This window comes from Scomber scombrus, chromosome 3 (assembly GCF_963691925.1).
Source record: "Scomber scombrus chromosome 3, fScoSco1.1, whole genome shotgun sequence".
Lineage (NCBI taxonomy): Eukaryota > Metazoa > Chordata > Actinopteri > Scombriformes > Scombridae > Scomber > Scomber scombrus.
Genome location: NC_084972.1, coordinates 17,986,551 through 18,009,141, shown reverse-complemented (window position 1 = coordinate 18,009,141; position 22,591 = coordinate 17,986,551).

Sequence of the window (22,591 nt, the reverse complement as noted above, 5' to 3'; positions counted from 1 at the left end):
TGACATAACTTGACATTGGGAAACTGTAATAATTAGTGGTGTGACGATACACTCAGCTCATGAGAGAGACACAAAATGCAAAACAATGCAAGTGCATTTTGAAATGTTTTAACTAATCATCATATCAATCATATGCAGTATAAAATACGCAAAAACTGTAGGAATAGCAGAAATATAAGTTCCCAGAAAAATTACATTATTTTATTTTGAATAACGTATTTGATGCATCATTCGTACAACTCTAAATGTGTTGAAGTTTTATTTATATAAACATTTGCCATGCACAGAAAAAAACATGCAAAATCTTTAACAATATTCCTTACATTCCTAATATTCCTGAGCATTCAGTATTTCATTGTTCTGGATTGTTTCAATAATAATAAACACACATTTGCCTGAAGCAAACATATGTATCCACTCATAAGAGTATTAAAAACTTGAAAAATATCTCTTTTAAAGGAATTAAAAATTATAAATGTGCGATTAATCTCAAGTTAACTCATGACAATCATTATACTAATTATTAAACTAACTACGATTCAATATTTTAATCGATTGACAGTCCTAATTTTAATATGAAATATCAGTGTTATACTGCATGACAATATTTTGTTATACTGCATGACAATATTTTGTTACACTGAATGACACATATCAAGACAGACCCAAATATTGATTAAATGTGATCCTCTAGCAACAACAATAATGATCCTATGAACAATCAGCAACAGCAGCACCAGTATCTTTCTTCTTCTTTTTTTTGTTGTTGTTGAAAAGTGTATAAAGAACAGGATACAATGTTTAAAATGTCTACATCAGTGCAAGGAAATTACATTAGGTGATTTTAGCTGTTTTGAATATCTCTGTTTTTTATTAAAAGGTGATCAAAAGTTATTTTTAAAAACATTTATAGACCTCCAAGATACTCAGGAAAATTCATTGATGAGTTTGCTGAACTGCAGTCAGTTATCTGCACTGACTACAACTTTTTTTTATCATAACATTGATATTTTAATATTCACGTAGACAATAACATGGACAGTAATGCCAAAGAACTCTCTGCTCTACTTGACACTTTTGGCCTGGTAGGAAAAGGTACATAAATGAGAATACCGGTGCCAAGTTTATGGAGGCTATAGCTATGTCACCAACTGTGAGTGCAGAGTCAGCTGATGAACTCCTGGATAAATTTAACTGGAAAATCTCAAATGTCATGGATGCTGTTGCACCTAATAAAACTAGGATGACCATGAGCAGACAGAAAACACCATGGAGGAACACTATGATGGTAAAAGCCTTGAAAACAGAATGCAGGAAAGCAGAGTGTAACTGGAGAAAAACTAAACTTCAAATTCACCATGACCTTATACAAACAAAGTCTTTGTAATTTTAACTATGAGTTACTCAAGGCTAGACAGCGACACTTTCCTGAAATTAATAATAAGAACATCAACAACACTCGTACTCTGTTTGCTATGGTTGATAAGCTTACAAACCCCCCTAAACAGATAGCTCCAGAACTCCTTTCCACAAAAAAGCATTAAACAGCTGCAGCTCATTCAGAATGCTGCAGCTCGAGTTTTAACCAGAACAACGAGATCAGAGCACATTACTCCAGTTGTAAAGTTTGGGTAATTGTATGTTTTACGTTTCCATGTGTTTACTATTATTTTTATTTCTCAAATTGCATGTTTTTATGTTTTTTTTATTTCCAATTCTTACTGTTAAATGTTTGTTTTATATAAAGCACATTGAGTTGCCATTGTGTATGAAATGTGCATTATAAATAAAGCTGCCTTGCCTTGCCTTGCCTTTAAGGCCCAGGGTTTGATGGGATTTGAGAAGGTGAACGAACTGATTCAACAACTAATGTCCTGGTGCCTTTGAGCAAGGCTTTGTTCTAGTGGTTCTGCTCAGTGGCTGAATGAGAGGACAAGCTGCACTACGAAGCTACAGTACATGAAACTAAATGTTTGTGTGAAAGACTGAAAGTGGTAAAGAAAATACCATTTCTAATTAAAGCTGCGAGCAGCGTTGGGCGGGACCTCGCCCTCTTGCGCACGTCGGGCCGCGGCGAAGCGGAAAGGTTTCCGTCAGGTGCATTTAGACGCATTCAGACCCGGACATTTATTGGACACTGCAATAAGTAGATATACGTTACACACACTCTCTCTCTCTGTCTGTGTACACTCTAAGAAATGATTCATGGAGTTAGTAGGTACAGCTCAAAATCAACAGCTTTTTCTGTATAAAAAAATAAGTTTGTTATGTTTATACATTATAATGAGTTGATAACTTAATTTAATAAGTTTGTCTAACTGAAAATAAATAAAAAAGTTTTAACTCAATAATGCATGGATTTTCAACGGATATTTCTGCCTCAACTCAACATGTAGGTGTATTCAGTTTGCACAACTTAAAAATCCATGTCCATGTTACTTAATTAGCTGAGTACAAGGCTGAGCGCGAACAGACCATGCGGCATTGCCAGATGGAAGTGGAGGACACGAGTGAGCACAGCACACATCTGCTAATTCTGCGGTTTGGTGAGTAAAAATTGACTCATATTAGTCACAGCAGCTAATCAGTAGTCAGTATAAGAAATAGTTTTACACAACACTAGGTGATTTTTCTTGGTCAGCAGTGCTACTGTGTAAGCTAGCAGTAACTCCTAGTAATTTGGTCTTACCGTATTGCTAAGTTTTGTTTTTTAGGTTGGTTTAGTCAGCCATTGCAGCACCAAAATCCACATTGACGACGAGAATATTGAGTTGCTGTTGTTAACAGCGCATGTGTATTTCTATTTCTATTTTTTTATGTTGATTCTGACCAACCAGGATGGTGATGGGGATATCACAGGCGAAGTGATGAAGATCGTTCCAACAGGTGGCATACCTGCAACCCATGCAAAGATTGTCCTGGAGGGAACCGAGGTCCTAATGGATGACATGGATATTCCCAGAGCCTGTGCCTTGCTAATGGGGCTAATATATGCACTCAACCTCAGCTACCCAAAAGAACTGAAAAGCACTTTCGAAGTCTTTCAAAAGATCTTTCTTGAGCTGGATGACCTCAAAGCAAGCCCCAAGGTAATGATGCTTAAAAATAAGCTGTTGTGCTGAAAAGGAAAGAGGCATCTAAGATGTCCTCTTATTAAAAAAAGAAATGTTGCCATGTTGTTTGGAATGTGTTGATTACTGTGTGCTGTTTAATATTGTATTGTGTATTTAATGTTGAGAGTTTAGACATTTGGGTTGTCCTCAAAGTAAGAGGAAATAATGCGTTATTTGCAATGTGTTGTTTAAATACTGTATAGTATCTGTACTGTTCAGAGACTGTTTTAGAGTCTAAACTCTAAACTATACAATAGTTCAGAGTCTCAAATTAAGAGGAAGTATTGCATTATTTGCAGTGTGTTGTTTACAGTATGTGTAGTGTTGAAAGTTTAGACATGTATGCCATCCTCAAATTTCTGCAAGAGGACATGTTACATTATTTGCAATGTGTATAGGCCTTGTGCATGTAGGTGTACTGTTGAGTTTACACCTAGTTCAAAGCAATGTAGGCTATAACTTAAAATGTCACACCGCGAAAATGTTCACATCTAAGTGAGATGCTGGCTGTTTGAATAAACAGATCATAAAAGTGGAATTTCAATGTGTGATATTTTCTGACTTAGATAAATAAGTTCTTGTACAAAAAAAATTGTGCTGGCTCAACATAAAAAAAATGAGGTAAGAATTTCCATGGACATTTCTGAGTAGAATGAAAGGAAAATAAATAAGTTAGATTAACTAAAAGGAGTAATTTTAAAACAATTAAAATTAAGTTGGTTTAACTTAAATAAACTTGTAGAGGAATAGGCAAATCATGTTCATTGAACTAAAGTAACTGAGTTGGCCTAACTAGAAAAGTCTTGTGGCATGTACTTAATACTAGCTAAGTTGAAATAACTTAAAAATATCCATGGAAATTCTTACCTCAATTTTTTTGCGTTGAGCCAGCACATCATTTGTTAGAGTGTAGACATTTAGACTGAGCAACTGAAATGAACTGCCACTTTGATGAGTCAAACAGGAGAGGAGCTTATTTCCAGTGAAACCTGTAGATATGTTTGTAGTTCTTGTTCATGTAATTCGTGTTTGATCTAGACTTTGACAGCAATGTCAGTGAAATAGACAAACTGCACAGATATCTAAAATCATAATAATACAGTCAATAAACTTGAACTAGAATCAGAAAACTTCCTTATCAGGTATCATGACAAGTTTTCTCCACTGGGTGGCACACTAAGACCACAAATGAACTCAGCCAGCTGCATACACACACACACAGTCGTTGCCATGGTAGTTAACGACTGCAGAGCATGACAACAGAGCATGCACAGACAGAATGGAGATTCGGAATTGAATGGGAGAGGAACAGGGTGCACATGTGGGGCCGCAGATCAAAAAGTATAAAACATAGCCAGACCAAATTACACACATCTATAGATGAGACTTGTGGCTACATTTTGACATTTGAATGAAGTCTATAGCTGAAAGTATGCAGGAATAATATATATATTTTGAAAAAGCCTGAAAAATCGTCCAAAATCATACATTTAAAGGCAAACTGTGCACTACCTGTTGGATTTAGGTCAGTGGTGTTGGCACGTGATTTGTAGGTCTTGATAAGACAAACAATTGAGTTTTGGTTTGATCTTTCTACGTAGTCCTATCAGGCGTAGTGGCCGTTTTACTGTTTGTAGGTGGCGCTAGAGAGCCCATTTTGGCAATTTTGGGGTTAATTTTTCCATTTTATCAAATTTATGGCCAGACCTGATGTGCGTGGTGAATTTGGTCTGTCCTGGAGCATATTTAGGTGGTCAAATTTAGGGTCAAAGTGGCATTAGACTATCTTCCCATTCATTGTCTATGGGAGCGTTTTGGGGAGGGTTTTTGGGCACTTGACCTTTGAGGGCATCTAAAATCCAAACCAGATGAGTAATGAAAAAGTTGTTCAGAGCTTTTGTGCAGCAGGGTGTGCTAAGTCAGCTATTTAAGTTTGAAACCGCTACGACGAACGCCCTCGGACAAGATAACGTTTGTAGCAGGCCAAGAATCGTCAAAAATTCCACATGTAACAGCAAATTGTGCACTTCCTGTTGGATTTAGGTCAGGGGTGTCAGCGCGTGATTTGTAGGTCTTGATAACACAAAGTTTTGGTTTGATCTTTCTACGATATTCCTATCAGGCGTAGTGGCCGTTTTAGTGTTTCTAGGTGGCGCTAGAGAGTTCGACGTTGTTTGTTTTTCCATTTTATCGAATTTTTCGCCAGACCTGATGTGCGTTCAGAATTTGGTGAGTTTTGGAGCAGGTTTAGGGGGTCAAATTGAGGCGCAAAGTGTCGATAGAATAATAATAAAAAACGATACAAATTCAATAGGGTCCTTGCCTCCAGGCAAGGGCAGGACTCCCTTCTGGAGTCCTCGCCCTCTTGCCTTTCGGCTCAGTCCCTAAAAAGGAATTGAAAAAAGATTTCTTACCTGTTGTATGAAACATTGTCTGTTAAAAAATAAAAACAAATCAGCAATCATTAAGATCTGGAAGTTTTAATGGTCACTAAACGCTTGTCATTTTGACTTCCTAGCTGTAATTTCTATTAATTGTGGTTAATATAAATAGTATTTCCTGATTACTGAATTCCAATCAAGAATAACTAAATACACTCTCGCCCATAAAGTTGTAATAATTTTGTTTTCAGACACAATCCTCTGTTTATTCCTATTTACATTTTCATTGTGATATGTTTGGAGATTGATTAATAAAGTTTGGAGAAGATACTTTTTTGAGAATTATACACTTTATCTGTCAAGAATAAATCACATTGTCACAATCATTTCATGGAAAGAGGTAACAAATATTTTATTCAAACTTTTTTGAAAGCTATTGAAATTCTAAATTTCAGCAGAAAATATTTACACCTAAAAGAAATTAATTCACTCTCTTTGAACTCTGTTTTTGGTCTCTACTGTAGATATATGCTATGAATTGGCCACTGCTAAAATATCAGATAAGGGGATTAATTACTTTGTTGTTTGTTTCATATAAATATGTGGTCCTATGTGTAACAATTTGAAAGCAGTAAGCTTGTTGTGTAATAAGAATGCATCCCAGCTGGAAGACAGTTTACCCTGAAGTGTAATTAAATAGGTAGATTCTTGATGTGTGGATGAAGAAGGAAACCAGCGTTGACACGTCCCACTTGTATAGGTTAAAGGTTTATTATTAACAGGAGATCGGGGTCAAACATTCAGTCAGAGCCCTGACCATCCTGTGTTAAACGATGCAGAACTAACCCTTAAAAACCCCCACAGGATGTCTGTGATTGTGTAGTTTCAGAAGAAGGGGGTCACATGGAAGTCACTATTGCGCCTGTTTTAAGGAGGTCACAGGAAAGTCACATATCCTGGACTGTGAGAAGATGGAGGATGGAGTCAGATCAACAGCCAATCAGGAGACGACAACACCTCACACATTGCATCAACATTCTGTATTTGTGTATAAATGGGTCAGGGAAAGGATAGGAGTCAGACTTCATGAACTGACACACACTGTTGTTCATCAGGGACCGGAAGATCTCGACCCAGAGCTCTGTATGTTTTATTCATTTACTGCTAAATAAAATAGCCTGTGAGACCTCTCATCTTCTCCTATCCTTTCATTTAACGAACACACGGACTGAGCTAACACATAGCGTAAGATTTAGCAAGTAGAATTAGCTCAAGTCGAAACACTACCAACTAGACATATCTGGCATGCACAGGAACAGGCTCTTGTTGCCCAGGCAACAGCCCATTTGCCCTCTTTGGCTGAGCTGCCCCTACAAAGGGGAAAGAAAAGTTTTTCAAAATGTATTAATCAGGTTAGTTTTGACATTGTGGAAATGATTAACGATGGATTGTATAACCTGTGGGATGCTCTGTGAATAAACATCTCCCCATATAGATATGAATGTGAAGCCAGCTTGTCACGTTTGATTCCATTTTCCTATATATCGTGTTTTCACTATGCCATCGCTTAGCCAGCCTTAGCTTGCTGGATATATCAGGATTACTCTTAAGCTCTGTTACGACCATACAGAGCTGGAGTCAGACCTTCAGATGAAAAAATATGTTCATGAAATCCTTTATGTAATTTCTGTATTTTTACATACAAAACTACATTTACCCTACTATAGTCTAATTCCCGGGCTGTACCAGAAATCATTGAGTGAAGCCATTCTCAGTGTTCATGAAAATTCAACTACACGGTCGCCCATAAAGTTGGAATAAAATATTTTTTTACCTCTTTCCATGAAATGATTGTGAAAACGTGATTTATTCTATATAATATAATATATTCTATATAATTGTATATATTCCCAAAATTGTATTGATCAATCTCATTGCACCTGGTCAAAGGTGATTACTGATGTGTATAAATAGAAAATAAAAGGAGGAAAAACTAAATTATTCCAACTTTATGGGCGACCGTGAACATTGAAGTTTTCAATTGTCTTAGTGCATTCTTTGCATTGAAGGATAAAAGTTGACGATTCAATCAGATGTTAAGAATTGAAATGATTAGAACTGTTGAACTGGCAAAGTATTTATGCACATAAAAGTACAATCAAATCAAATTTCCAATTATTCAAATTTGCTAAATCTACTTTTAATTTTAAATTGTTTACATGATGAATACAATATCAACTCATAATCATCTGATTTCAAATACTTTATGTTTGAAGTTTGAATATTTTGGTTTTCACTTTTTTGAAAGTGTTTCCTCAAAGTTTGAATGCTTGACACAGGCTTCTGTTGTCAGTAAGTAGTGAAATGAAGAACGTTAGGACCTCGGCAGCGTTGCTCAAGCAGCAAAATCATATTGCTTCTTAAATTTGTTAAAATAAACTGTATGAGCAATAATATGCCAGCTTGCACAAACAGTATGCTGTTTATTATTTCATAAATCTTTAGAATATAAAACTATTAACAAATTTAAAATTGATTTGTGTATTTTTAGTGTTTTCAGTGAAACCAGCTGCCTCTGAGAGTGAGACAGTGAACTAAAACTAGAGTAAAACTACAGGTGATTCATCTTAAAGTATATACGGTATATATAGCAAAGTATATATAGTATATATAAGTACATAGCATGGTAAATCCAAGGGGATCTGCTGAGTCAGGGGATAATTATCTGAATATTCATCGCCTCTCACATTTGATATTATATTTTAGAAATTTCAATAATAACTGCTTTACAAATACATTCAGGTTTCTTTGAACACATTTGATATAGTTCTCACCATTTCTTCTTTGGGAACAGAGAAGTGCCAATCCCAGAGAGATGACACCTACAGTTACTCCAAAACCAGCTACTCCAATAACAACAACAAGCAACTCCCACGTCCATGTTTCTGTTTTGGAACAACAGAGGCAACAAATGAGTTTAATGTGAATAAAGTCTATAAATCATCAAGGATATCTTAATTATTATAATTTATGTGATACAGGCTGATTCACTGTCATACTGCAGAGCAATAGCCTCCATAATGTTTAAATCTAGCAGGAAACAGAAAGGTACAGTAGTGTCCACTGTTGATGAAATGGTAACTATTTTTTAACTTTGAAATATTAAAATTTTAAGTATTTGTTGCATGTTGGTGTAGATAAAACTAACTTGCTGCAACATCTATCAAATTGCCTGGGAAGAAAACATACTGTTCTAAACTGAACAACATGTACATTTTAATATTTATAAAATCCAATATGTATAAGGGTTAAGGTTAGGGTGAATACAAATAATTTAATTACAGTATTTTAAATAAGAAATATATACATTTGGAGTTTAACTCATCCACTAAGAAATATGAATGTGATTTTATTACCTGATGCTGGTTTTACAGGAGTTACAGGCATGGTAGCTCTGTTAACAGTCTGACTTAATGAATAATGATACAAAGACCTTAAGAATATTTAAAAATGATACATATAAAGGTGAGTCATGATCATGTTCTTGATTGCATTTCAGATTTAAATTAGATCCATAACAACAAGTACTCAGTGATCAAAAAACATTTTATGAAACAAATATAATACCTTCATCACCTCCACCCACAGGTGACGTTGTAGTAGAAATAGAAGTTGTTAAATCAGTTTTTCTCTCATTGTTTTCTGCAGCACCTACAAAAAAAAATCACAACTGAAACTTTACATCACACCTTTGTTATCTTGCTGATACTTTATCACTTTATCAGATATAATAATATCAGGTGATGGTAATAATATTCACTCACTTTGTATCATGATGGAGGTTGTGTCACTGTGTGGAGATGGAGAATTTGTCTCTCCATGTTTTACAGTGTAATAACATTTTATTTTAATCTCAGCAGGTGATCTCTGATGAGCCATCTGCAGCAGTTCAGTCCCTGTCAGTGTCTGCAGACAAGAGAGGACTCTGATAGTTCCTTCAGTGTAGAAATAACACTGAGTCACAGACACTGATGGTGGAGTCTGACAGTTCAGTGTGACTGAGTCTGTCTCTGTGATCACTGGTGGATTCACTGTCAGTTTAGGTGGAAGAAGGACTGAAAAGAAACACATTTCAATTTAATTAAATAACTGCATTTTTCAAGTGTCACAGTCACAGGTTGTCTTTGTGTTTCAAATGTTTGTGAACCTCAAGAAGGCTGGTCTCACACAGTGTGAATGGACTCCTGGCAGTGATGGGCAGCAGAGGAAAGCAAAGAGCAACTTTTAGCTGAGAACATGATGTACAATGAATGATAACAACCAACCTTTAAGTACATTTGGTTTAATTTCTGTATTCATCTATTTTTTAAACAAATCCTTTGAATTAAACTATGAAATATGTTGTTGCTTCATGTACTACAGAACGACATCGAACTGTTTTCTGATCTGATGCCTCCGAGGTCCAAACATTGGTTTAGGGCGACATTGTGGTTTGAATTAAAATCATTACATCATTTCAGTTAATGTTCATCATCACAGTTACAATAATAACCAAGTGGGATGGTGGTCATGGTTTAAAAATACCAATGTTGACTCAGAGTTGGAAACAAGAACTAAACAGTAGTCCCTTTGTTAAAGTCGTTGTTGTTGACCATCCATCCAGACCTCCTCCTCCATTTGTGGATTTTATCACTCAGTAATAAGATTACCATAACGCTGCCAGAGACAAGTGGAGCTCATGTTCAGAGTGTGTGGAACTCACTGGGGTTCAGGTAAGGCCTGCATGCTAGCAGCTGATACAGCTATGAGGTTCAGTGGTAATTAAATCTCCTCAACAACAAATAATTATACAATAATCTACAACATACAAAGTGACACTTGTAGAAAATAAATACTACAATTGCATATATTTAATAGAAAATCCATATATACATAAAAAAATAAAGATTAATAAACCAAAACAAACTAATGCCACTTGACTGCAATGTTGAATGCTGCAGTGTTTGTGCTAATGGTGTATCAAGTAAAGAGCATGACAGTATAGTTACTCACTTTGTATAGTGACATATCATTTTACCAATAACCCATGTTGCGGTTTGAGTGTCACATTAACCTGTCACCTTCAGTACCTTGGACAGTGCCGTGGAGAGGCCGCACGCTGAGTGAGTCTGCGCTCAGAGCTTATTAGGACCTGATGTGCTTCACCTGAGAGACGCCACTGAGAGAAAGCCACTCTCGCCACACAGAACTTTTCCCCCTACCCTTTCCCCTGATTTTATAGTTGTTAAAGTATAGTAAATAAAGTAACGAATTTTGTACCTGCAACTTCGACTCCTCCTATATCCGCACCTTACATTTTGGTGCCGAAACCCGGGAGAAGAAACAAAAAGAACGCATGACAGCTGAAGACGCGGACAATAGGACAAAGCAACAATGTCGAACCTGCAAAGACAAAAGAAACTAAGGGGAGCAGTACGGGCCGCTACGACACGACTCTTGGACAAGATTGATCGGGAGGTTGGAAAAGAAGATCCCAGCATAGATTTGCTGGATGAATACTTGGAACATCTGACGGCGAGAGAAAGGGCTTTGTTGGATAGTGACCATGACATAGAAGCGGAGACAGCAGTGGATGATTTGGAAGATGAGGTTAATTCAACCTTTGAATACATGGATCGAATCATATCAAGAAAGACCAGGATAAAACGCATCCTGAGAAATACGGACGACAATCAGAGCGCAGCTTCAGTGGCTTCCCAATATTCAAACAATGAGGTGAGAAGATTTCCAGCAGTCAAGTTGCCAAAATTGGTCATGGAGAAGTTTTCCGGAGATGTCAGTAAGTGGCAGAGTTTTTGGAGCCAGTTTGAGACAGCAGTTGACAATAATGCAAGTCTAACCAAGTCTGATAAATTTACCTATTTGAAATCGTTTTTATATGGCACAGCAGCTAATGTAGTTATGGGACTTTCTTTATCAGACGAAAATTATGACAATGCAAAGAAAATGCTTATCAGCCGATTTGGGCGTAAAGATCTCATCATAAATGCGCATATGAATAAGCTATTAAATCTGGCACCAGTAAAAAAGGCCTGGGATGTCGCAGCTTTACGCAGGCTATATGATGACATCGAGATACAAGTGCGCAGTTTAGGCTCAATGGGAGTAGTCTCTGACAGTTATGGCAACTTGCTCTGCCCTATTCTCATGAAGATGATACCAGAAGAAATGGCTTTGCAGTTCACCCGTCAAAACGGTAGTGAAAGAGATGATGCAAATAATGACAACACGTTCAGTGTCCAAAGCCTGATGACCTTCTTCCAAAAAGAGGTTGAAAGTCGTGAAAGAACAGCTAATCTCACCCAGAATGTGCAACAACCAGATAAAGAGAAACAATGGGAAAGGCCCTATGCGGAGAAGAGAATACCGGAAAAAAGGAGATCTTACACAGCCTCTACAGCCTCGTTCCACGCTGTCAGTTTCAGAGATGAGCCAAGGTGCGTATTCTGTGGAGGAAACAATCATAGATCTAAGAACTGTACAGAACTGACTCTTGAACTGAGGAGAGAAAAATTGAGAAAAGAAGGAAAGTGTTTTGTGTGTTTAGGTAGCAGACATATAGCGCGTAATTGTAAGACGCAGGGAATTACCTGTGAAGAATGTGGACGAAGACACCACAAAGTAGTCTGCCCTCAATTATCCAATCAACAGGAAAAACACACAGAAGAGAGACAAGAAAACACACAGCAACTTGTCCGAAATCTTACAACAGATGCAGTGCTAGCAAGTGCAGCTCCCAGTAGTTCCATGAGTAGTACAGTTTTACTCCAAACAGCTACCGTTTGGATAGACGCACCCACTCAAAGTCAGGTGGCTAGATGTCTTTTGGATGGAGGTAGCTCACGTAGTTTTATTCGAGAAGACATATCCAGAGCACTTAACCTGCCAGTAATAGGTAAAGAAACACTGAATGTTTTTGTATTTGGCTCCAAAACACCTCAAAGACTGATGTGCAAGAAGGTGAAGGTGCGTTTAAGGAACATCAGAAATAATCAGAATATCGAAGTTCAGCTCCTGGAGACGCCCAAGGTGAGCTCTTCAATTATTAAAATGGCAAATGAAACGATAAGAAATGATTTGGAGTCAAAAGGAATGCCTATGGCGGATGTTCCCGTGAGAGGAATGGAATCAGAAGAACTGGGAGTCCTAATTGGAGGAGACCAGTACTGGAGAATTGTCACTGGCAAAATGGAAAAGCTGGAAGACGGACTTGTTGCGCTGGAGAGTGTGTTTGGATGGCTTGTGCAAGGAGAAGTCACCACACTGAATATTGTCACCGAAGCTGTTGACGTTGAACTGCTGCATGTCTGTGTGGAGCAAGACCAAGCGCTCTCCAACCAGTTGCGCAGTTTTTGGGAACTGGAGTCACTCGGAATAGGTAAGGAAGAGTTACATTCCGAGACAGATGAAACAGTTCTGAAAAGATTTGAAGAAACTGTGAAGTTTGTTGACGGCAGATATGAAGTCCGACTGCCCTGGAAAAATGAGCATGTAACTATGTCCTCAAATTATGTTACAGCTAAAAGCAGATTTGATAATCTAATGAGAAGGCTTAAAATTAATCCAACTCTTTTTGAAAGATATGACGCTGTTATTCAAAACTATTTAAAAGAAGATATAGTGGAAATAGTCAATGATAATGTGACAAATGACCCAGTGTACTATTTACCACATCATCCAGTCATAAAAGAAGACAGAGCTACGACAAAATTAAGAGTTGTATTCGATGCCTCCTCTCATGAGAAATTTAGCTGCTCATTAAACGAATGTCTGCTTATAGGTCCAAATTTAAATCCTGACCTTTTGAACATTCTGATCAAATTCAGACAATATCCAGTAGCTGTAATGGCAGATATTAAGTCAGCCTTTCTGCAAATCTCCCTCGACAAAAGAGACAGAGATGCACTGCGATTTCTCTGGACAGATGACAAGCTGATGTCGCAAAGGGAGATAAAGGTGAAAACACTCAGGATGACCAGAGTCCCGTTTGGAGTGTCATCGAGTCCTTTTCTGTTGGCAGCTACTGTACGACACCATCTAAAACAACATGAAGAAGAAAATCCTGAAGTGGCACGGACAATAAAAGAATGTCTTTATGTGGATGATTTCATAAGTGGAGCCGACAGCAGTGACGCAGCGGAAGAGCTGTGTGTAAAGGCCAGAGAAATCATGGCAAGTGCGGGGATGGATCTTTGTAAGTGGAAAACAAACAGTCCTGAACTTCAACAAAAATGGTCACAGGAACAACAGGAACAAGGGAAGGATTCCACTCCATTAAAGGTCCTGGGCCTTGTCTGGAAAAGTGAAACGGATGAATTCGTCTTTGAAATGGCGGAGGTGATGAATTATGTCAAGGATAAAAAACTCACAAAAAGAGCAGTACTCCAAACAGCATCAAGAATATTCGATCCCATTGGCTTCTTGTCTCCATTTATTATTAGAGCAAAAATCATGTTTCAAGAAATGTGGGAAAGAGGCTTGGATTGGGATGAAGAGCTGCCGACGGATTTGGCCACATGCTGGAAGGAATGGTGTGAGGAACTGCAAGATGTGAGTAAAGTGTCAATTAACAGACGTTATGATAAACAATTAAATCAGAACAAAAACTCTCAAGAAATGCAAGAAATTCATGTGTTTTGTGACGCTAGTGAACGAGCCTACTGTGCCGCTGCGTATCTACGCACGACTGAATCGGATGGAACGAACACTGTGAGTTTAATCTCTGCCAAAACTAAAGTGTCTCCACTGAAACGAGTGACTCTGCCCCGACTGGAACTGCTGGGAGCCCTCATCGGCGCTAGACTTGGTAATTATTTGAGTAACATCTTAAGTCTGAACAATGTTAGATGTCATTTCTGGACTGACTCGATGATTACCGTTCATTGGATTAAAAGCACAGCAAGACAATGGAAGCCGTTCGTGGCTAACAGAGTAGCAGAAATCCAGAGTCTTACGCTGCCAGAAAACTGGAGACACTGCAAGGGAAAAGAAAATCCTGCTGATCACGGAACTCGGGGACTCAAATCAGAGGTACTCGCAGTTGACACGCTGTGGTGGAACGGGCCGAGTTGGTTACGCACAGCCGACGTGACATCTGCGGACGAAACAAACACGCCTCTACTGACTGGTGAGTGTATCGCTCAAAATCAGATAATAGAAGATGAAGAGGATGTTTGTTCTGTAACTGAGCCCATTCTAAAACTGGAAAAGCACAGCAGTTTAAATAAATTGCTTAGAGTAACTGCGTGGGCAAGGAGATTTGTGCACAATTTGCGCAACACAGAGAAACAGCGAGGAGAGCTCTGCGCTCAGGAGATTGAGGCAGCAGAAAAATACTGGATCAGGCTGACACAAATGAAATGTTTCTCTAAGGAAATGAGACAACTGGAAACAAAGAGGGAATTGGACAGAACATCAAAGGTTCTCCCCTTGAAACCCTTTTTGGATGAGGAAAATCTGATGCGAGTTGGAGGACGACTGCAAAAGGCAAATTGGGCTTATGGCCAAAAACATCCATGGATTTTGCCGTCAGAGGATACATTTTCCGAGTTGTTAATAAAAAGGTCCCACGATGACGTCATGCACTCTGGTCTACAGGACACCTTGACCCAAGTCAGAGAAAGGTATTGGCTGGTAAGAGGCAGACAGATCACGAAGAAAATTTTGGAAAAATGTTTGATATGTCGTAAGAGTAAGGTTAAAGCTGGCCAACAACCCTTTGCACCATTACCACGTGATCGTATTACAGAGGCTCAGCCATTTGAAGTGGTGGGTGTAGATTTTGCCGGTCCCTTACTTGTTAAACCAGACAGACAGAAAACTTATGTCGCTCTGTTCACATGTGCAGTTACGCGAGCAGTCCATCTGGAGCTAGTCTCTGACTTATCCACTGATGCGTTTTTGCTGTCTTTTCGAAGATTTATTGCACGAAGAGGAATCTGCTCTACTATCTATTCTGACAATGCTAAAACTTTTAAGCGAGCAGAACAGGATTTAAAGGAATTGTGGAATGTGATGAAAGGAGAAAATATGAAAAGCTTTTTTTCTGGAAGGAAAATCACATGGAAATACATTGTAGAAAGAGCTGCATGGTGGGGCGGGATGTGGGAACGTCTTGTCCGCTCCGTTAAAACCTGCATCAGGAAAGTCCTTGGGAGGGCCTATCTGACGTATGAGGAGATGCAAACTTTGTTAACAGAAGTGGAAGCAGTTATTAATTCAAGGCCGCTTACCTATTTGCATACTGATTCTCAGGATCCATCACCCCTCACCCCAGCTCATTTTTTGATTGGACAAAGAATAACCACTTTACCCTCTCAGCCTGTCCAGGTCACAGACAACAGGAAGGTGGATGGAGAACAGCTGACGAAGCGCTGGAGTTACCGCCGCAAACTGGTGGGTGAGTTTTGGAACAGATGGAAAACAGAATATCTGATGGAGTTGCGTTCCGCTCACTGTACCAGAAGTGTGAAATCAACTTTATTCAAGGTTGGAGATTTTGTTCTTGTTCATGATGAAAGGCTGCCACGTCACATGTGGAGGATGGGTCGAGTGGAGGAAGTGTTTCAAGGCCGTGATGGAAAAGTAAGATCATGTTCTATTCGTTTACCTTTAAACATTATTCTAAGAAGACCTATTCAACTACTTTATCATCTGGAAGTGGAGTGATGAACGTGTTAAACGTCCATCGGCCCGGAGTTTGTTGCGGTTTGAGTGTCACATTAACCTGTCACCTTCAGTACCTTGGACAGTGCCGTGGAGAGGCCGCACGCTGAGTGAGTCTGCGCTCAGAGCTTATTAGGACCTGATGTGCTTCACCTGAGAGACGCCACTGAGAGAAAGCCACTCTCGCCACACAGAACTTTTCCCCCTACCCTTTCCCCTGATTTTATAGTTGTTAAAGTATAGTAAATAAAGTAACGAATTTTGTACCTGCAACTTCGACTCCTCCTATATCCGCACCTTACAACCCACGACATACACTGTGACACTTGTTATAAAGAAATACTTCCATTGCATATACTTATTATTAAATTCATGGTAACACATGATAAAGACACTAATGCCACTTGACCCCAAAGTGTATCACTTCATCAGGTTTAATATCAGGTGATGGTAATAATATTCAATCACTTTGTATGGTGATGAAGGATGTGTCACTGTGTGGAGATGGAGAATTTGTCTCTCCACGTTTTACAGTGTAATAACATTTCATTTTAATCTCAGCAGGTGAACTCTGATGTGCCATCTGCAGCAGTTCAGTCCCTGTCAGTGTCTGCAGACAAGAGAGGACTCTGATAGTTCCTCCACTTAAAGTGTAGAAATAACACTGAGTCACAGACACTGATGGTGGAGTCTGACAGTTCAGTGTGACTGAGTCTGTCTCTGTGATCACTGCTGGATTCACTGTCAGTTTAGGTGGAAGAGAAGCTGTAATATTAAGCATATGGTTACATTTACATTTTACAACACATATTGCTTCTAAATTCATGAATAGAATTAGAATTTAAAATCCTTCTCCTCACTTTTAAAGCTCTTAATGGTCAGGCTCCATCATACCTTAAAGAGCTTATAGTACCTTATGTACCTACCAGAACACTGCGCTCCCAGAACGCAGGCCTACTTGTGGTACCTAGTATCTCTAAAAGTAGAATGGGAGGCAGAGCCTTCAGTTATCAGGCTCCTCTCCTGTGGAACCATCTCCCAGATTCGGTCCGGAGGGCAGACACCCTCTCTACTTTTAAGAGTAGGCTTAAAACTTTCCTTTTTGATAAAGCTTATAGTTAGCCAGCTCCTAGTTTATGCTGCTATAGGCTTAGACTGCCCGGGGGACTCCTACCTCCATGATGCACTGAGCTCCTCTCTCCTCCTCTCTCTCTCTCTCTATCCATCCATCTATATCCAATAACATTCATGTACTATTAATGCATTCAGTAACCTACACATCATCCCCGGAGTTGTCTGTGCTTTCTCGTCTCACAGGCAATCTGGGCCTGTAGACGTCCGGATGACAGATTCCAGTCCCGGACCTTCTAGCTTCAATGTTTATTTTCTATGTGCTTCTCTCTCTCTCCTATTCTTGCTCTCTCTCCCCTCTACCCCAACCGGTCGAGGCAGATGGCCGCCCACTTTGAGCCTGGTTCTGCCTGAGGTTTCTTCCTGTTAAAAGGGAGTTTTTTCTTGCCATTGTCGCCAAGTGCTTGCTCATGTGGGAATGTTGGGTCTCTTTAAAATTAAAACCTGAAGAGTTCGGTTTAGAACCTGCTCTATGTGTAAAGTGCCTTGAGATAACTTTGTTGTGATTTGGCGCTATATAAATAAAGATTGATTGAGATTGATTGAATAAATTTATAACTGCAAAGGAAAACCTGGGGCTGCTTGTATTAGGTATGTTATTGTTCTATTTATTAAATCTGATGCACATTGAAAATCTTCTCCCACTTGACCCTCTTACTGAAAGCCAGTTTGTTGTTAGATACTGAAGCAGTAACTCCTAATATTAGTCCATAACAGTAATATTCACTCACTTCGAATGATGATAGAGGACTCATCACTGTCTGGAGATGAAGAAGTGTCAAGGTAAAAACATTTCACTTTAACCTCAGCAGGTGGACTTTGATTTGTTATCTTCAGCAGCTCAGTCCCTGAAAGATTCTTCAAACAAGAGAAGATTTTGGCAGGTTTTTCTCTTATGCGGAAATAACAGTCAGTCACAGACACTGATGGTGGAGTCTGACAGTTCAGTGTGACTGAGTCTGTCTCTGTGATCACTGCTGGATTTACTGTCAGTTTAGGTGGAAGAAGAGCTGAAAATTTAGAGGTAGAAATATGTTATCATATCAAATACTGAATTTAACTGATTTATTGTATTGTAAAGGAAGCAGAGGAAATGCACTGTACATTCAAACTATGTGCACAAATTGTCAAATTATTTGCAGACTATAATAAAACTGATTTTACTGTGATGACATTACAGCTGACTGTGAAAACTAATATTAGACTCAGGACTGACCTTGTGCTTTGATCTCATGAAAGGAATCTGGTGGAGAAACAATACATTAACAAAGAAAACAGACATAATTATAACTACTTGATCAAAATATCTAACTTCTGGCAGACTGATGAAACATTAGAATAAAATCATGCTGATAACAACACAAGAAATACATAATAATCTGATACTTGTGAATAAAATGTACATGTGTGGATGTGTAGTTGCCAACATTAACTTAACCTAACGACATAACAGTTGACTAGAGGTTTAACTCACATGTGAGGATGACTAGCAGCAGGTGTCCAGCCATGATGAAACAGAAAAATGTGAACGTCCAGCAACTCTTTGAGACTACACTTGTGTGTCTAACTACATGGACTTTGACATACAGGAGTGTCACTTTGCAAAAATTGCTCTCAGGAAAACCACAGAAAGCATCAGAATTGACTCACGCTAACAGACGGGCCACAGAAACACTGCTGACTTCATATATACAGTACAGCCCTCAGTATGTCTGGTGCTGTATATTTAGATTAAATCTACCACATTGTTGTTAACTGCTTCTGAGAAATAAAAGGTTGTTCATTGTTTCTGTTGCTTTTTTAATTGTCGTCATTATTTGTTCTACTCATACTTATTTTGCTGAATTGAGCAGGACTGGTGATAGATCACATAAGTATGTTTTGATTATTGTATAATCACTAATTGCTGTGTTTTCACTACCTTAGAAGGAGCCCTTTATCTACATAGGGAGCAGATATAACAGAACCTGTTATGCTGTTTCTAAAGGTGACCTGAATGGTTAAAGAAAACACTGGCTCTAGAGAAGGCTGTTCATGTTTTACATGTGTTTCACAGCTACTGTAGGTTCTCCTACACACTTAGAAGTAGATGGGAAGGGGTATTCAATTGGTTGTAATCTGCAACCTCACCACTAGATGCCATTAAATCCTACATACTGGTCCTTTACACTAGCATCAATTCATAGTCTGGCCACTTGGGGACAGCAGAAACCAGTTGTGAATGTGACACTGACACCTTTTAGGTGAGTTAAACATCCGAGATGCTTTGCCATAAACAGGAACTGCTTGAACTACAGGTGGTAAAGTACTGGTGGACTTCCTTTAATGGGGACAGAGATGATGTTTGATCATAGGGACCAGTGTTTTGCCCCTAAACCTGTACATCTTGGCTGAGTGAGGAAGCAAAGGTCAAACTATCCTTCACATTTAAAAGAGTTCCAATTGTTTACTCGTTCAAAGCCACCTGGAGCAGATCTCAGCTGCTGCTCACATGTCCTTCATGGCTTACTTCAGCTGAGCTGTTTCAGTGACAGCCCTGTTTTTCTAGAGAAAGTAATGCACTGATGCTGCTCGAAAGCTTTTATGTCTAATGTCAATCGAAAAGAATGTTGCTTGACAGCCTTTTTGAATGGGCTTAATCAATAAAGTCCTGGTACTTGACTTTCTTGAGCTCATGGGAGATGTCGAGTGATTCTTCTCAAAATCGCAATGTCAAAAATGACATTATACACAGCTAGGTGCACTTTCAAGTAAAATATAAACTATCTTTTAATGACTATGACATGCTCAGTCCTCCACTGAAAGTGAGTGAAGCTATTTTGTGCTACTGTGTTTTGTCTCTTTATTTCTCATTCCTAAATTAAATTACATACATTTGATCTGCATGCTTAAATTGCTTGACCTCTAACTTCCATACCATACAATCAAATTCAGTTGTCATTAAAGTTATTATATTATCCTCACCCACCCAATTATATACACACACTTTATATATACCCCACAATTACTTATGCAGATAAAACAGACATTCCAACACACACACACACACACACACACACACACACACACACACACACACACACACACACACACACACACACGCACACACGCACACACACACACACACACACACACACACACACACACACACACAGAAACAAAAAGCACCAGGAATAGATGGTAATAATATAATAACTAATAGAGGTTTATTCAACAATGTACTTAGCAATTATTTCTGTTTTACTAAAGCCAGAAAGAGACTGTGACTGGCCTTCTCATTTTAGACCTATTAGTTTAATCAACTGTGACAAAAAAACATTACTAAAGTCATAAATTACAGATTAGCACAAATCTTACCAAATAGTATTCATCACAATCAAACTGGATTTATACAAAACAGAGATGGAAAACCAATACTAGAACATGTTTATCTTGTATGCAGTAGAAGAAAGATATAAGAAAGATTTAATGATTTAACACTAATGGCAGTCAATGCACTAAAAGCCTTTGACTGGCGTGAATGGTCCTATCTGTTTAAAGTATTAGAAGTTTATGATTTCCAAGTTAATTTTACTAATACGATAAAGACAATCTATAAATCACCAAAGGCACAAGTATACCAGTGAAATCCTTTCTGAGCCCTTCACCCTGAACAGAGGCACAGCCCAAAGGCGCCCTCTATCACAATTCCTGTTCGCATTAGCAATTGAACCATTAGCTCAAAAAGTCAGACAGACACAAGAAATAACTGGCATTAAAATGAGGAAGAAAGAATACAAACATTGTTTATTTGCAATGGTTTATTACTTTATCTGAGCAATGCAAATATCTCCATCTCATTTGTTGTTAAATTTATGACAGAATTTTCAAAATCATCAGGTTATAAAATGAATTAAAGTAAAACAGAATTAACGCCTATAGACAAAAGTAAAATTCATTTGGAAAATCTAAATTTAAAATACAAACAACGAATATTGAATACTTAAGTTTCTTTATTAGTGAAAATAAGCTATAGCTGTATAAATAATATTTGAAATCGTTTCTATTACTCCACCAAAATCATTTTTAAAGAGGTAAACTCACTTCTTTGGTCTAGAAAAGCTCCCTGATTAAAGAGAAAATTATTGCAATATCCACAAAATGAGGGTGGTCTAAACTTATATGACATGGAGCTTTATCATAATGCTGCTCAAATGTGTTATATTATTGTATAATTAACAAAATAAATGAGAAACTGTGGAGTGACATTGTAAACCATTTACTTCTAGCTATTTATTCCAAGAAAAATTAAAGCAGTTCATTTTTTGACTAAAAGTAGCTTACACTAAATTATATATATATATATATATATATATATATATATATATATATATATTTTTTTTATTATGCCAAAAAACAGAACTCCTGCAACACATACAAATTTGGAACAACCCATCAATAACTATTCAAAATTTGACAATTATACTGGGAGACATGGATAAACTGTGGAATTCAGAAATGAACAGATTTTATAAACTATAATTACTTTCATTTCAAGAAATAAAGGACAAATATAAATTAATAGACACCGAATCCTTTAAGTATCTGCAACTGCGAAACTGGATAATAGGAAACTTTGACAGACAATTCAAAAATTGAAAACATTCATGAAATATTATTTGAATATTGAAAGGACAATATGAGTCTTTTTAGAGTCACAGAATCATGAGTCACAAATCAACATCTATGAAAAAATACCTATAATCTATCTATAAATGACAGGAAAGTCTATCTGTCTGTTTGTCCGGTTGTCTGTTCGTCTGTTATTTGCATATCTCTCGTACCGTTCATCCGATTGATTTCAAACGTGACAGGTGTCTTGCTATGGGCACGAGTAAGTGCAGTGCCAAGTTTTATGTTGTTTGGATAAGAAATGTAAAAGATACAGATAAATATATCGGTAAAAGAAGCACACATTTGCTGTTGCCGCTCTAGTCGCTGGCCACGCCCCCTCTCACACAGCACACTGAGCACAGCGCAGGACCAGAGTTAGAGAGAGTTTAAGGCAGCGGAAACTTGGCAGCTAAAATGTGAAATACACATCAGACACTCACAAAAATGGATGAAACTGAAAACACTTCGAATAGCCCAGGCTACTTTGGACTGTCCTTAGACTTTGAATAAACAAACAATTCCGACTGCAAGGTCCCACATTTAAAGAAAAAGCACACACAAAAACACAGGCACTGCATTAGTCTATCA